This window comes from Rattus norvegicus, chromosome 19 (genome assembly GCF_021556685.1).
Source record: "Rattus norvegicus strain SHRSP/BbbUtx chromosome 19, alternate assembly SHRSP_T2T, whole genome shotgun sequence".
In the NCBI taxonomy this organism is placed as follows: domain Eukaryota; kingdom Metazoa; phylum Chordata; class Mammalia; order Rodentia; family Muridae; genus Rattus; species Rattus norvegicus.
This window is the reverse complement of record NC_141552.1, coordinates 40906968-40924848: the sequence shown is the minus strand read 5'-3', so window position 1 is coordinate 40924848 and position 17881 is coordinate 40906968. Positions and strand designations below refer to the sequence as shown.

The 17881-nt window shown below is 40.3% G+C and overlaps 1 long non-coding RNA gene across 7 annotated transcripts in view; it reads left to right on the top strand.

Moving 5' to 3' along the window:
* Positions 1–17881, top strand: part of LOC147999408 (uncharacterized) — a 101803-nt gene that overhangs the window by 34255 nt on the left and 49667 nt on the right. For all 7 annotated transcript variants that reach the window (XR_015644072.1, XR_015644073.1, XR_015644069.1 and 4 more), the window contains exon 3: positions 9864–9983. This is a non-coding gene — a long non-coding RNA (uncharacterized LOC147999408). The remainder of the gene's footprint in view (positions 1–9863; positions 9984–17881) is intronic.

Here is a 17881-nt window from a genome sequence, read left to right as displayed (position 1 = left end):
TCTTACATGTTCAAGTAAAGTATAGCAGTGAACCAAGCCACCCCACACTATTGTCCATTCTAATAGTTTTGACTCCATGGTATTGGCAAAGTTCTTGGCAGGATACACTTATTTTATTAGAGACATCTGCAATTGAACTCCATAGAGCTCCACTTATTTAAATATTCATGAGCACCATGCAGTGGGGTTTTTTTTTTTGAGCTTTAAATTTTGCTCTTCAGTGTAGAAATGTAAAATCTATAAAAGTCAAGCAGAAGCATTCCAACAGAGAAGCTCACACAAGATTGGGAGAAAAGCCTTAGTTTCTTCCCAATCTGGACAGGTTGTATCTAATCCTCTGAAGAGAAATATATAAAATGCCTCCTATGCTCTCAGTAGACAAAGCAGTAACTTTACCTCAGAGTGAGCATGACTTAATAGTTCATTTTTTCGGTAGCAACAGGGTTTTTACCAGTTCAAGTTTTAAGAGCCTGCATTTTCTTTTTCTGATAAATGATTTATTTGTCTTCATTCCTTTCATATAATTTCAGCTCACTGCAGATACTCCAAAAAATTCTTTTCATTGAATTTCACTCTGCTTCTGAGGAATTCCTCAGTGAATAAAAAAGATAAAATAAAATCTAGAGGTTTGGTTTCAGACGATATTTTTTTACTTGTATCTAATGTATAGAATACTGTAAAGATTTAGACGAACCAAGCTGATCCTTGAGAAAATGTTGACTTTACTTCATTATTGATGTAGAAGGCAATGACTTGTTCAGAAATATACAAATCCTAAAAGTTTGTGTTTACTTTTAATAACAAACTTCTGCAATTTCTCTTCATCAGTCCTAAGTTCTTATGAATCCTTTGTCACAGGATAGCTATGCAATGTTTCGAGCTATTAATTTTCATCATGACAATTTGTCTGATAAGCAATTTAGAATACATTGTTGAGATTCTTATACTATTTGATTTATTTGCAAAAGTTTAACACTAGAAGGCAAAATAGTTTGAAGAGGGATGTGTTCCGAGGCGAAATGAGTGCATTAACTAAGACTTAGACGCAGCCGTTAAAGCATCTTGTTTGATGTCTCCTTTCCTGACCAAATGTCCCAAGGAGCCATTGATAAACATTTCAGTGCAGCAGACTCTTAGCACTTCAGAGTCCTGTGTTGCCTGCATTCCAGTGCATATTCAGTTGCAGAAATGCCTTGGTGGACATTAATGAATACGTATATCTGAAAGATGATAGAAAAGATAGTCCTGAACCTCTGTACCAGAGAGATGCTGATTCAATAGAAATTAATTTCTTTATGAAAGCTCCCAACAACCAGAAAGTGTCTCTAATATTCCACTCAGGTCTAAAACCAGCATCTGCGGAGCTGGTCTTGCTTCTGTGGTTGGAATGGACTAAAACAGTAACAACTACATACTGCGTGTGACACACTACCTTAAAATTAAACACTCAGAGAATGTGGCCTTCTGTGCAAAAAAGAAACCAAAGAAGAATATTATTGTACTAAGAAAGTAAACTTCAGGGGCTAGAAAGATGCCTTTGATGTTAAAACCACTTTCTGTCTGATCATGGAATCTGAGGTCAGAGCCCAGTACCCATAGAACAAATCTCATATTCCCCACATACCTGTAACTCCAACCTTGAGGGATCTGACATCCCTGTCTAGCTTTCCTGAACCTACACACACATGTGCGAACACTCAAACAACACACACAGACACACATACACACACACAAGTAAAATTCATACCAAAAACTATCACAAATGAGAAAGAGTCTAGGAGGCCTTAACCTTACAAAAAAAATCTAGAGTCAACTAAGGAAAGCTAAAAGAAGGAGAGGTGGTCCTCCAGAGGGAAGGGCATGAAAATTGGTTGTCCAGTGCCTAATGGTAAGCCCTAATAGAATATAAACAGTAATATTATACTGGCTCAATAGGTTGTATTTAGAAACATAAATGTGATGTTTGTGTGTGTATGTGTGTGTGTATATTCTCATTATCATATTTTATATATATATATTATTAGCACTCCTATACATGAGTGCTAATAATAATTAATGAAAAAAGAGACCATTAATATGGAAAGAGAGAGAAGAAAGAGAAGGGAAAAAGTGATTAAATTATAACATTAAAAATAAAGAACAAAAGCAAAAACTCACACAGAGCCTTGCGTGGATGTGAAAGTACATAATCCCACACAGTAAGTAGGAGGATTGTAAATTCAAGGTCAGCTTAAATGATACAAACAATATCTACCTCAAAACAGAAAAAAAAAACACCAAAAAACAAAAACTGAACACAGGTTAAAGAGATGGCTTAGTGATTAAGAGACTTGGGTGCCCTTCTATGGTACCAGGCTTGAGTCCCAGAACCCACATAGTGTCTTACAATTATCAGTAACTCTAGCTCCATGGGTCAGACACCCTCTTTAGTACACATGGCACACAGTTTTACATGCAACAAAGACCCCCATAGACATATTTTTTTAATTTGAAAAGAACATCACAAGATTGAAGCAATATTATATAGAGAACCTACGTCAAGAAGAGGTAACAGATATAAATGCATGTGTACCCACCAACACCTAACTTGATGAGGCAACATTGATAAGACAAAAAGGATAAAAAGACACTAGCATGATACTAATAGACTATTGGACTATCTCACATTCAATAATTGATGGGGTGTACATGCATGAGCAAACTAAAGACCTAAGAAATACCAAACCCAAGCTGACATGCAAAGGACATTTTGTCTGAAAGAGAAATGTACGTTACCCATGACATACACAGGACTCCTTCTACAGGACAGCACTCATAGGAAGCCCTCAGGCATTTTTAGCAGAGTAGACTGAAATCACCCCAAGTGTTCTTTTAAGACAAATGTGCAATGAACTTAGAAATCAGTGTGAAAGGAATGTGATTCTCAGTAGGCTGGAAATGCACACTGGAGCAACCAGTGAGCCTAAGAGTACACCACAGGAGAAATCAGAGTCGCTTATAATATGAATAGTTGGGAGGCAGAGGCAAGTGGATCTCTGTGAGTTCAACACCAGCCAGGGCTTCATAGTGAGTTCTAGGATAACCAGGACTATTTGGTGAGTAACTGACTAAGAAAAAAAGAAAGAAGAAGAAGAAGAAAAAGAAGAAGAGGAGGAGGAGGAGGAAGGAGGGGGAGGAGGGGGAGGAGGAGGAAGAAATATATTTTAAGCAAAGAAAACTGAAATTACAAAATTTCAAAATTCATGAGATAGCACTACAAGCGTCCCTAAGAGAAAAACTGATAGTGGTGAATGTCTACATTCAAAATTAAGGAAGTTATCAAATTTTAAATTGAGCCATTCCATAAGTAATGGTACCCATGCTCCTCAGTAGCAAACACCATGGTGATAAACACAAGTGGTTAAAGTAAAAGGGGCAGAAATGGGTTAAAGTTGTTTGGTATTGATCCTGGCAACTTTCAATTGTCAGATCCACAGTACTGTGGAAATGAGGAACTCGACAATGACCCTTGGCTACTTCCTTCCACTTCAGATGTGCTCAGGTCAGAATATCAAAGCCTGGGACTTAACTTTGGATATCCTTCTTGTTTTAGAAGGTGACTAGTTAAGCTACTCTGGCACTAAGTTCTGTTAATTGTGATCCATGCTCTCTCTTCTGTGCCAAGCTGAGTTGATTAGAATATATCTATTATGACTTCCCTGTCTTTCCTATAGCTGAAGAATGCCAAGAATATACCTTTCAGACAGAGTATAAGATGAAAGCACTCTCCCTAAGGCCCTTACGTGTAGTAACTTAATTATTTTCTTATGTCCCCTAGAACAATAGTTAGGTGTTTCTATTAGTAAACCATAGAAGAATACTCACTCAGGTAATTTTTATGGGTGTAATTATCTTCTAGAATCTTAACTCAGAAATAAAGAAAAACAATGTTAAGGACGATGCAGTAATGAAGCTGACTGGCTTCCCTGTAACTCTCGTTACTGAAGGTGGAGGCAAGAAGAATATGAGTTCAAGGCCAGCCTGGACCATTTATAGAAAGGCTCTCCTCCACTTATCTTTAATAAGTGGTAGGGTGGTAGTTTGGTGGCAGATAACTTACCTGAACGTGCACAGAGCCTGGATGATAACAAAAGCATTGTAATAAAAACATGTACCAGAGCTGGCAGGATGGCTCACAAGGTGAAGATACTTTCTGCCAAGCCTGATAACCTTGGGTTGATCCTGGGAACCTGTGTTAGATAGGGTTCTCTAGGGTCAGAACTGATGGGAGTCTCTATATAGTAAGGAAATTTGTTATGATGACTTACAGTCTGCAGTCCAACTCCCTAACAATGGTCAGCTAAGAATGCGAAGCCCAAGGATCTAGTAGTTGCTCAGTCCCGCAAGGCAATTAGATTCCAACCTATGTGTTGGTAAGTAGATGCAAGCAGGCAACAAGAGTGAATCTTCCTCCTTCCAATGTCCTTATGTAGGTCTCCAGCAGAAGGTGTGGCCCAGATCAAAGGTGTGTACTGCCATGCCTGGGTCTGGAGCTTGTTTTGTTCCAGACTAACCTTGAACTCAGAGATCTCCTTGCCTAAGAGTGCTGGGATTCATAGACACTATGACTCAAGATCTCCATGCCAAGTTCCAGGTCAGAAACTTGTATCTACCAACTTCAAGATCTGGATCACAGGTGAAGCTTTCAATTTTGGATTGTAGTTCATTCCAGATCTAGTCAAGTTGACAACCAGGAATAACTATTTAAAACCCATTTGGTGAAAGGAGAGAACTTCTTCCTGCAAACTCTATGTGCTTGTTATGGTACATGTATGTACACACATGTGCTCAATGCTGACATAGCCTCTCTGCTTCTGGGACACACAGGGTTTGCTAAATGCCACTACAACCCTTGGCTGAGCCTCTATACAATGCTGTCTCTGTTGTTATATGCTGTGGTCGTCTGAAACAGAGCCAAGTTAGTCATCTTTCCCTTAAATTTATTCTATCAAGTATGGCAATGGTGAGCTAATTCATATAAATTGGTACACAGCTATAAGAGATGGGTAACCTTAGAAGATATGACAAACATATATGCATACAATTAGGAATACTATAGATACATTTTAAGAGTGTAGATATTATTTCATTAACCTAAAAGATTTATTTCAATTTAAAAGCATATGTGTTTGTCTGTGTGCAGGTACATGCCACTAGCGCACAGTGTCTACTGAGGCCAGAAGAGGGTATCAGATCCCCTGGAACTGGAGTTACAAGCAGTTGTGAGACATTAAATGTGAGTGCTGGGAACCTAACCTAAGTATACTGGAAGAACAGCAAATATTTTTAACTCTTGAGCCATCTCTTCAGCCCTCTTTCCACTATTTTTTTAAATTACAATAACAAAAATGTTTTTGCAATGCCTCATGTTGAATCAGTCTATTCTTTAAGTCCAGGTCTTCCTGTATATAGCCTCCAGAGTCTTCCTCAGAAAAGCTGTGTCAAACTGCACCTTCATTTTCTTCTATTACTTTTTGCTTTTATTGTCTTTCCCTTTAAAACGGCAATAGAATTAAGGTGCCTAGAATATTGGGAGGTTCAAAAGAGCCCACAGTATTTTATTAACTTCTTTGAGTAGATGAGACAAAACATCAAACAGAATGAATTTGTGGGAAGATTTGGTGTCATTGTTAAGGACACATCCATCATCACGGAATGAAAGGCACATGGAGTGCCTCAGTCTCTGGTGGTGGGAGTTTGTGCAATGGGCTGTAGGGTTGGACCAGGAGAGACAGCTCAAAACTAGGAGTAGATAGTGTTCTAAGTGTCTTGTTCCTGTCTACCATGCCTCATGTCCTACCAGTGCCCCAGCTACCCAGAAAGTGCTCCCACCTGAGACCCCAAAAACATGAGCCTCTGGGCAAATCATGAAAAGAATCATTTAAGTGGGACCTTGCCTCTGACTGCTGTGATTCAATTATGCAATGTCTTTTCACAGATATCTCCTACATTTCTGTAGTTCTCCAGTCTTTGTACTGAACTTAGATGTGTATTTTTTCATATAAGGACATTTATATTTAATACTGTTCTATTTTCACTTAAGACTCTATCATGAGGCCATACTATACTAGCGCGCGCGCGCGCACACACACACACACACACACACACACATCTACATTAGTGGTTTGGGGCAATAATAAAAGACTTTACACTTGAAATAAAACAAGCTGTCTATACATAATGTGTAGATTAGATTCTGGGAACCATCAACCCCACATTTATCCTTTGGTACAAAATCATTTGCAAAGCATTTAGATGTGTGCCCTCCCTTTTTTGTGTGTGTTAAAAGAAGATAGCATTCATTTCTACCTGATAAATTATTTTACAAGAATACTGACTGGTCAATAGAAGCAAACCCTTACAATCCTTAGTACTTAGTTAATCCTTGATACTTAGTACAATCCTTGATACTTAGTTAATACTCAACATTGCATATATCACTTGTCCAAACTCTTCTAAATATATTTAGGTTATCTTAATATTTTGAATTTTAAATACAGTGCTTCAGTACACACGTTCATATGATGTTATCCATATATATGCAAGAATGCCAGCAAGCTATTCCTCTGAAAGTAGAAACTTCTAAGTCAAAAAGAACGCATGTTTTATATATTCATTTTCATTGCCAAGCCATTCTCCATTGAGACTGTCACAATTTATTTCCTACTATCTCTATTATGAAAGTGCCTCTCTCCCTTTACTATTGCCAAAAGGACGGTTAAAAGATAATGCTTCTCTATAATTCTAATTCAATAATCTTTTTATGCTAAGCATATTCCCAGATGTTTAAGAACCGTTTTAGAATAGGTTCCTTCCTGCCCTCATTTCTGGCTTTTTGTTTTCTTAAGAAACCCTCTCCACATCAGAATTATTTGCGCAAACAGTACTGAAGGACACCAGCTCCCTGCAGAGAGTAGCAATGTCTACATCAATACCTTCTATCTTATACTCTCTGTCCTTTCCTGGGAGCCAGGGCATAGCTGGGAACCTGTATGAGAGCTTGAACCTCAGTCTGAGACTTGTTTAAGCCTTGGCATTGACCCTGGATGGCATAGCCTGAGAAGCAAGCGCAGTGTATTTTTGATAGACTACTCCATCAACGCTATGGTAGACATCCCTTGAGATTATGGGTTTTACGGCCTCTGCTTTGTATTTTTTGGCATGTAGACCTGTCTTCTCAGGATTTCCTGTGCTCCCTTGAAAAATGTGTGTTCTACATAAATATGACTCCAGTCTCTTTGAGAAACACATAACTTTGCAACATCCCTATGTCTTGATGTCATCTCTGCTATTTTCGGGTTCCAAGTGACAGAAGTCTTGAGCCTGCTGCTAACCTCTGCATGTTGGCTTACAGCTCCCACAGCACCTGAAATCAATAAACCATTGTCTCTCTCACTTTCACTTCGCAGATTAATCCATCGTGTATACCATCGTCATTACTTCATTCTTCCATTTATCTTTCGAATAGTTTTAAAGTGTGGGTGGCCAGCGTAGGACCTGGCACTGTATCATCTTTCTGTTGACATCATACTACTTTGGCAACATTGGGAGGCTTGCACTCTGAAATCTCCAGTGGCAGGCTGCTTTTTTTGTTGAGCTGTCTTGGAGTCAGACCCCCTTCGTTTATGCAACCTGCCAGTCTTTCTCCTTCTGACCTGCTCTCTTGTGCCACTCAGGAGACATCTAGAGCATGTCCCTTGTCTTCTTCAGAACCTTCTGATGCTGCAGTATTTCAAGGGTGGATGCACGGGCTTTGAACCAGTCCAGTTCAGCATGTAATTTATCATCCAAGCCAGGACTGTTTTCAGAGGAAACGAGGCTTTTTCAAAAATTATTTCATGTGACAGTTATGAACAAGCCCTACCTAAACGAACCTGAGTAAGCTTACAGCAGCCAAGTCCTCTCACCTTGTCGCTCAATTGTGCTTTTTCTTCTCAAAGCATCTAGAGCTTTCCTGTGGCCATGATTCCCTATCTGGTTTGTCAGGCTATACATTACTATGATGAGCTAAGCAGTAGAACAGAATCTCCTTACTCTGCTTTCTTACCATGCTTTCAAACAAACTGTAATCACTGTAACCTTTCTGATTTCTCTGATGATGTTAGGTGTGTCAGGTAGGACAGCTGGACTAGCACAACCCCTAATGGATCGCCTAGCATGGAATATTTGAATAAGAATCTTCATCTAACACTGAAAACCCAGATTGACCATATCCTTGCAACAGACATGCTGGTAACTTTTATGCTAAGTCATCTGAAGAATCTTCCCTGCTCTGAGGATTTCCCATCTATGCAAAAGCACTACTATTTACTTCTTAGCCAAACTCTAAATTTCTACCCCCCAAAACAATGAGACCCTGGTGGAAACAAGTGATAGCAGGCAAACCTCAGATATGTAACAGTGTAGACAGGAAACTCTGCATAGGGAAGCCAGCTGTATGCCTCTCAGACCTGTGAACCCCGTGGCTGCTGGGGATGGTCATCAGCGCTGGATTTGAACTGCATCTATCATCTTCTGCTTCAGCTCTTGGCACATCCAAATGAAGGCCTGACCTATGGGGATAACCCTGAATTCTTTATGTCTCTGATGAAAAGGTAAGAGCATAGGCTGAAAGGCATGGTGTAAAGAACTTCAGGAAATTCAAAGCGAGTCAATCCCAAAAAACATGTTTTATGCAGGAAAATGTTGGGCCTCTTGCTTCAAGCTATTTTCTCACCTTAATAAGATCTAAAGGTGACCCAGCACAGGCAGAGGAATTAATTTCAAATCTACAGTTGATTGCTGCAAGATACAATTATGATCACCTGTAGTTTGCTGTAAATTAAAATTCGTGTTTGCCCACATGAATCGAGAATCGTGGGTTTGTTAGCAGAGCAAGGAAAGCCTTAGAAGCTGAAGAGGTGAGAGTTTATTTGAAGAGACATACAGCAGACACATGCAGGTTTGAGGAAATGGAATAAATGTTGAAGAGTCAGGACGGAAATGAAATGTCAGGTACGGGATGCAAATAGGAAGTGTAGGTACCGGTGTAAACAATGAATTCATATGAATAATGTCAGCTTAAAGGGGGGATGGACACACCCCCTTTCTGTGAGGAGTACTGTGTATTTTCTAAAACCTGAGAGCTAAAATTTGTCATGTGGGACTGAGTATAGTCAGAATGGCTGATTTCTGTTTGCCATGCTAGCTCCCAAGCTAAAATCTAGCCTAATAGTTTTGCAGTGAAGTGAGACCTCTCCTGCCTCCTCACCTCAAATCTCTCTTTCCTACTTCCTATTGTCATAAGATCACAGAGGACACATTCAGGCAGCCCTACGGGTTTCCCCCCCTCACTTCTCCATGTTCTTAGGCAGTATTCCCTTTAGTGATCAACCAGTGTTTGGTATAGAACTCTGCGACACGTCTTTAGCTTCAATGAATAATGTTAATTCACTCATGATTTTCGTCTGACCTGAACCAGAAATGTGTATTCTTTCATTTCATGTTGATTTAAGAGTGCCAACCCTGTGTAATCCTCCCAGTTGGTAATGTGTATAAAAACATTGTTACATTTTTTCTTTACATTTTATTGATGAGGACTCTAAAACAGGACACAAAGTTTCACAAGTAATCATGAGAGACAAAGAAGGGGCTGGGGATTTAGCTCAGTGGTAGAGCGCTTGCCTAGGAAGCCCAAGGTCCTGGGTTCTGTCCCCAGCTCCGAAAAAAAAGAACCAAAAAAAAAAAAAAAGAGAGAGAGAGAGAGAGAGAAAGAAACACAAATGCCAAGATTTGGTTCTGATACTTCTAGCTTTCTCATTAAAATACACCCTCTTGTTTGCTAGACCACTGAAACAAATCCTCGGACCCATTAAAAACACCAGGAATTTTCCCACTGAGTCCAGGGAGGAAGCTACAATCATTTACAGAAAACTTCCACTGAAAATTGACACCATCTAGAAATGGTATGTACATGATTAAATTCCAATATATCAACATCAAAATGAAGGGTCTGGTTGATGGGTGATGAGGATGGGTAGAGGTTAACATTGCTTGCCAACGCCACAAAAATCTAGAATCACTTGGAAGAGGAGCATCTGGGTGACTTAGGAGGAAACGTCGTGATTATGCTAACTGATATGGGAAGATCCACATTAGTTACAGGTGAGACCGTTTCCTGGGCAGGGGACCCTGTGCTGCATAAGATGGAGAAAGCTTGCTGAGCATCAGCAGGCATATGCTCAGCCCTTTCTGTTTTGCAATTTTGAATATGGTTTGTCAAAATGATTCCTACTCAGGATATCTTGACTTCCCCACCACAATAATTGTGACTTGAACTATGATCAAAACTCAACCTTTCCTCCCTTAAGTAGCTTTTGTCCATGCTTTATCATGGCAACAAGAGAAGAAACTGAGGCAGGATGTTTCACCCATAAAGAGATAAGTGGTAGACCTATAAATCTATATAGAACCAGGCTGGACAATAAATGTAAAACTGGACTTTCATGGTTCTTACAACTTAACCTGATTAGCGGCATTGTATTTTTATACAATGGAGACTTTAGCCTGGTAAAAAGCTCATGCTAAGGAGACTGATGGCAGTGACCTGTGCTTCTCTATTGTATTGATATGACTTCTAGGGGAGGTGGGGACTACGTCACTAAGATAGGCAGCAGAGGTACTCTACCCAGGGTTCCAAGACATTAGTGGACATTATGCTACACTACGGGTCATACCTGGGATGACTAAATGGCACCTGGGCAAGACAACTGAGGGAGCACAGCAGAAAGCACGTTCCTGTTCCTTGCTTCTTCTGGACCCCTTGTACTCCTAGCTTTGCAGACCAGTTCAGATCTTTTCACTGCAGTGACTCTAGCCAGGACCATGGCAGCCTCTCTGAGTTACATGAGCTATCTTGGCCAAGCATTTAAACAGAGGTGGTCTTGGGGATCCCCAACACAATACACTCCATGGCAAAGAAATCTGAAAGAGTATTCTTGTTACCTAACATGCGTTTGATGAGTATGCAAAATAGTTACAATAATTGGGGTATGGGCTGGTATTTCCAGTTTTCAACTTGCTGTCTTTTATGTCTTTCGGTACATTGTTTTAGACAATAGACATTTATTAGTGAGTAAAAAGGTGCCTCAAAATTGATTCCAGTGAATCTCATTAGACAGTTTCTGAACATCAGGGATCTCAGAGGTCTCTCTCAGAGGTCTGTGACGCCAGCTCCTGGTCTCACCTGGGGTCCACTCATCAGCGTCCATGTGAATCTTTGACTGGAATCTGAGGCTCTGTCATTGAGGTGGTTGCCCACCTAGCTAGTGAGCCCCTTCAGGTCTCTGCCGGCTACTGTCTGGAAAGCTCCAAATGCTCTCCATGGGGGTACCTGAGTGACCTCATAGGAATGCAGCTGGCTTTCCTCAAAGTAAACGGTGACGTCAAGGGAGGGATGAAGCATTGGCCAAGCTCCCCTCCCATCTCCACAGTTCTCCTCTCTTCTTTTATATTCACATTGTTTTTGGTTGGAGTCTCTAAGATATTGCAATCTCTCTCAGTAACAAATCATAATTGCTTCCTTAGTTGCTTGGAAGTATTTTTTTCTTGACTTCTTGTCTCTCACTTTGTCAAAAGCATATGATAATTTTAGAATAATTATTTCTCTCAGTGATGAATATTTGCTGCTGAGTCATTTGTTCATGCTCAATGACACTCAGACTTGGCAGCAGCAGGGATGTTATGGTAATGGAAAGGGTGACAAATAAGGACAACACTGACTAAGCTGGCACACACGTGTGCCCCACCGGAGGGATTATAAAATGCTAGTGCTTCTCTGGTCAGAATACTGATTTTTTAATTTATTAAAAATATGAAGTTTTCGCCCGGCCCGCAGCAGCTCTCTGCTCCCAGACACTGTGAGAGAGAGACCCAAACGCCTGGTCAGGTGGGCACTCCTGAAGCTGCAGAGCGGAAGAGACCACCAACACTGCTCACCCCTGCCCACATCCCTGGCCCAAGAGGAAACTGTATAAGGCCTCTGGGCTCCGGTGGGGGAGGGCCCAGGAGCGGCAGGACCCCTGCCAGAGACACCGCTGGACCCTGAAGGAAACAGACCGGATAAACAGTTCTCTGCACCCAAATCCCATGGGACGGAGAGCTAAACCTTCAGAGAGGCAGACAAGCCTGGGAAACCAGAAGAGACTGCTCTCTGTACATACATCTCGGATGCCAGAGGAAAACACCAAAGGCCATCTGGAACCCTGGTGCACTGAAGCTCCCGGAAGGGGCGGCACAGGTCTTCCTGGTTGCTGCCACCGCAGAGAGCCCGTGGGCAGCACCCCACGAGCGAACTTGAGCCTCGGGACCACAGGTAAGACCAACTTTTCTGCTGCAAGAAAGCTGCCTGGTGAACTCAAGACACAGGCCCACAGGAACAGCTGAAGACCTGTAGAGAGGGAAAACTACACGCCCGAAAGCAGAACACTCTGTCCCCATAACTGACTGAAAGAGAGGAAAACAGGTCTACAGCACTCCTGACACACAGGCTTATAGGACACTCTAGCCACTGTCAGAAATAGCAGAACAAAGTAACACAAGAGATAATCTGATGGCGAGAGGCAAGCGCAGGAACCCAAGCAACAGAAACCAAGACTACTTGGCATCATCAGAGCCCAATTCTCCCATCAAAACAAACATGGAATATCCAAACACACCAGAAAAGCAAGATCTAGTTTCAAAATCATATTTGATCATGATGCTGGAGGACTTCAAAAAAGACGTGAAGAACTCCCTTAGGGAAACACAGGAAAACATTAATAAACAAGTAGAAGCCTACAGAGAGGAATCGCAAAAATCCCTGAAAGAATTCCAGGAAAACACAATCAAACAGTTGAAGGAATTAAAAATGGAAATAGAAGCAATCAAGAAAGAACACATGGAAACAACCCTGGATATAGAAAACCAAAAGAAGAGACAAGGAGCTGTAGATACAAGCTTCACCAACAGAATACAGGAGATGGAAGAGAGAATCTCAGGAGCAGAAGATTCCATAGAAATCATTGACTCAACTGTCAAAGATAATGTAAAGCAGAAAAAGCTACTGGTCCAAAACATACAGGAAATCCAGGACTCAATGAGAAGATCAAACCTAAGGATAATAGGTATAGAAGAGAGTGAAGACTCCCAGCTCAAAGGACCAGTAAATATCTTCAACAAAATCATAGAAGAAAACTACCCTAATCTAAAAAAAGAGATACCCATAGGCATACAAGAAGCCTACAGAACTCCAAATAGATTGGACCAGAAAAGAAACACCTCCCGTCACATAATAGTCAAAACACCAAACACACAAAATAAAGAAACAATATTAAAAGCAGTAAGGGAAAAAGGTCAAGTAACATATAAAGGCAGACCTATCAGAATCACACCAGACTTCTCGCCAGAAACTATGAAGGCCAGAAGATCCTGGACTGATGTCATACAGACCCTAAGAGAACACAAATGCCAACCCAGGTTACTGTATCCTGCAAAACTCTCAATTAACATAGATGGAGAAAACAAGATATTCCATGACAAAACCAAATTTACACAATATCTTTCTACAAATCCAGCACTACAAAGGATAATAAATGGTAAAGCCCAACATAAGGAGGCAAGCTATAACCTAGAAGAAGCAAGAAACTAATCGTCTTGGCAACAAAACAAAGAGAATGAAAGCACACAAACATAACCTCACATCCAAATACGAATACAACGGGAAGCAATAATCACTATTCCTTAATATCTCTCAACATCAATGGCCTCAACTCCCCAATAAAAAGACATAGATTAACAAACTGGATACGCAACGAGGACCCTGCATTCTGCTGCCTACAGGAAACACACCTCAGAGAAAAAGACAGACATTACCTCAGAGTGAAAGGCTGGAAAACAATTTTCCAAGCAAATGGTCAGAAGAAGCAAGCTGGAGTAGCCATTCTAATATCAAATAAAATCAATTTTCAATTAAAAGTCATCAAAAAAGATAAGGAAGGACACTTCATATTCATCAAAGGAAAAATCCACCAAGATGAACTCTCAATCCTAAATATCTATGCCCCAAATACAAGGGCACCTACATATGTAAAAGAAACCTTACTAAAGCTCAAAACACACATTGCACCTCACACAATAATAGTGGGAGATTTCAACACCCCACTCTCATCAATGGACAGATCATGGAAACAGAAATTGAACAAAGATGTAGACAGACTAAGAGAAGTCATGAGCCAAATGGACTTAACGGATATTTATAGAACATTCTATCCTAAAGCAAAAGGATATACCTTCTTCTCAGCTCCTCATGGTACTTTCTCCAAAATTGACCATATAATTGGTCAAAAAATGGGCCTCAACAGGTACAGAAAGATAGAAATAATCCCATGCGTGCTATCGGACCACCACGGCCTAAAACTGGTCTTCAATAACAATCAAGGAAGAATGCCCACATATACTTGGAAATTGAACAATGCTCTACTCAATGATAACCTGGTCAAGGAAGAAATAAAGAAAGAAATTAAAAACTTTTTAGAATTTAATGAAAATGAAGGTACAACATACCCAAACTTATGGGACACAATGAAAGCTGTGCTAAGAGGAAAACTCATAGCGCTGAGTGCCTGCAGAAAGAAACAGGAAAGAGCATATGTCAGCAGCTTGACAGCACACCTAAAAGCTCTAGAACAAAAAGAAGCAAATACACCCAGGAGGAGTAGAAGGCAGGAAATAATCAAACTCAGAGCTGAAATCAACCAAGTAGAAACAAAAAGGACCATAGAAAGAATCAACAGAACCAAAAGTTGGTTCTTTGAGAAAATCAACAAGATAGATAAACCCTTAGCCAGACTAATGAGAGGACACAGAGAGTGCATCCAAATTAACAAAATCAGAAATGAAAAGGGAGACATAACTACAGATTCAGAGGAAATTCAAAAAATCATCAGATCTTACTATAAAAAACTATATTCAACAAAACTTGAAAATCTTCAGGAAATGGACAATTTCCTAGACAGATACCAGGTACCGAAGTTAAATCAGGAACAGATAAACCAGTTAAACAACCCCATAACTCCTAAGGAAATAGAAGCAGTCATTAAAGGTCTCCCAACCAAAAAGAGCCCAGGTCCAGACGGGTTTAGTGCAGAATTCTACCAAACCTTCAGAGAAGACCTCATACCAATATTATCCAAACTATTCCACAAAATTGAAACACATGGATCACTACCGAATACCTTCTACGAAGCCACAATTACTCTTATACCTAAACCACACAAAGACACAACAAAGAAAGAGAACTTCAGACCAATTTCCCTTATGAATATCGACGCAAAAATACTCAACAAAATTCTGGCAAACCGAATCCAAGAGCACATCAAAACAATCATCCACCATGACCAAGTAGGCTTCATCCCAGGCATGCAGGGATGGTTTAATATACGGAAAACCATCAACGTGATCCATTATATAAACAAACTGAAAGAACAAAACCACATGATCTTTTCATTAGACGCTGAGAAAGCATTTGACAAAATTCAACACACCTTCATGATAAAAGTCCTGGAAAGAATAGGAATTCAAGGCCCATACCTGAACATAGTAAAAGCCATATACAGCAAACCAGTTGCTAACATTAAACTAAATGGAGAGAAACTCGAAGCAATCCCACTAAAATCAGGGACTAGACAAGGCTGCCCACTCTCTCCCTACTTATTCAATATAGTTCTTGAAGTTCTAGCCAGAGCAATCAGACAACAAAAGGAGGTCAAGGGGATACAGATCGGAAAAGAAGAAGTCAAAATATCACTGTTTGCAGATGATATGATAGTATATTTAAGTGATCCCAAAAGTTCCACCAGAGAACTACTAAAGCTGATAAACAACTTCAGCAAAGTGGCTGGGTATAAAATTAACTCAAATAAATCAGTAGCCTTCCTCTAAACAAAAGAGAAACAAGCCGAGAAAGAAATTAGGGAAACGACACCCTTCATAATAGACCCAAATAATATAAAGTACCTCGGTGTGACTTTAACAAAGCAAGTAAAAGATCTGTACAATAAGAACTTCAAGACACTGAAGAAGGAAATTGAAGAAGACCTCAGAAGATGGAAAGATCTCCCATGCTCATGGATTGGCAGGATTAATATAGTAAAAATGGCCATTTTACCAAAAGCAATCTACAGATTCAATGCAATCCCCATCAAAATACCAATCCAATTCTTCAAAGAGTTAGACAGAACAATTTGCAAATTCATCTGGAATAACAAAAAACCCAGGATAGCTAAAGGTATCCTCAACAATAAAAGGACTTCAGGGGGAATCACTATCCCTGAACTCAAGCAGTATTACAGAGCAATAGTGATAAAAACTGCATGGTATTGGTACAGAGACAGACAGATAGACCAATGGAATAGAATTGAAGACCCAGAAATGAACCCACACACCTATGGTCACTTGATTTTTGACAAAGGAGCCAAAACCATCCAATGGATAAAAGATAGCATTTTCAGCAAATGGTGCTGGTTCAACTGGAGGTCAACATGTAGAAGAATGCAGATTGATCCATGCTTATCACCCTGTACAAAGCTTAAGTCCAAGTGGATCAAGGACCTCCACATCAAACCTGATACACTCAAACTAATAGAAGAAAAACTAGGGAAGCATCTGGAACACATGGGCACTGGAAAAAATTTCCTAAACAAAACACCAATGGCTTAAGCTCTAAGATCAAGAATCGACAAATGGGATCTCATAAAACTGCAAAGCTTCTGTAAGGCAAAGGACACTGTGGTTAGGATAAAACGGCAACCAACAGATTGGGAAAAGATCTTTACCAATCCTACAACAGATAGAGGCCTTATATCCAAAATATACAAAAACTCAAGAAGTTAGACCGCAGGGAAACAAATAACCCTATTAAAAAATGGGGTTCAGAGCTAAACAAAGAATTCACAGTTGAGGAATGCCGAATGGCTGAGAAACACCTAAAGAAATGTTCAACATCTTTAGTCATAAGGGAAATGCAAATCAAAACAACCCTGAGATTTCACCTCACACCAGTGAGAATGGCTAAGATCAAAAACTCAGGGGACAACAGATGCTGGCGAGGATGTGGAGGAAGAGGAACACTCCTCCATTGTTGGTGGGATTGCAGACTGGTACAACCATTCTGGAAATCAGTCTGGAGGTTCCTCAGAAAATTGGACATTGAACTGCCTGAGGATCCAGCTATACCTCTCTTGGGCATATACCCAAAAGATGCCCCAACATATAAAAAAGACACTTGCTCCACTATGTTCATTGCAGCCTTATTTATAATAGCCAGAAGCTGGAAAGAACCCAGATGCCCTTCAACAGAGGAATGGATACAGAAAATGTGGTACATCTACACAATGGAATATTACTCAGCTATCAAAAACAACGACTTTATGAAATTCGTAGGCAAATGGTTGGAACTGGAAAACATCATCCTGAGTGAGCTAACCCAATCACAGAAAGACATACATGGTATGCACTCATTGATAAGTGGCTATTAGCCCAAATGCTTGAATTACCCTAGATGCCTAGAACAAATGAAACTCAAGACGGATGATCAAAATGTGAATGCTTCACTCCTTCTTTAAAAGGGGAACAAGAATACCCTTGGCAGGGAAGAGAGAGGCAAAGATTAAAACAGAGACTGAAGGAACACCCATTCAGAGCCTGCCCCACATGTGGCCCATACATATATAGCCACCCAATTAGACAAGATAGATGAAGCAAAGAAGTGCAGACCGACAGGAGCCGGATGTAGATCGGTCCTGAGAGACACAGCCAGAATACAGCA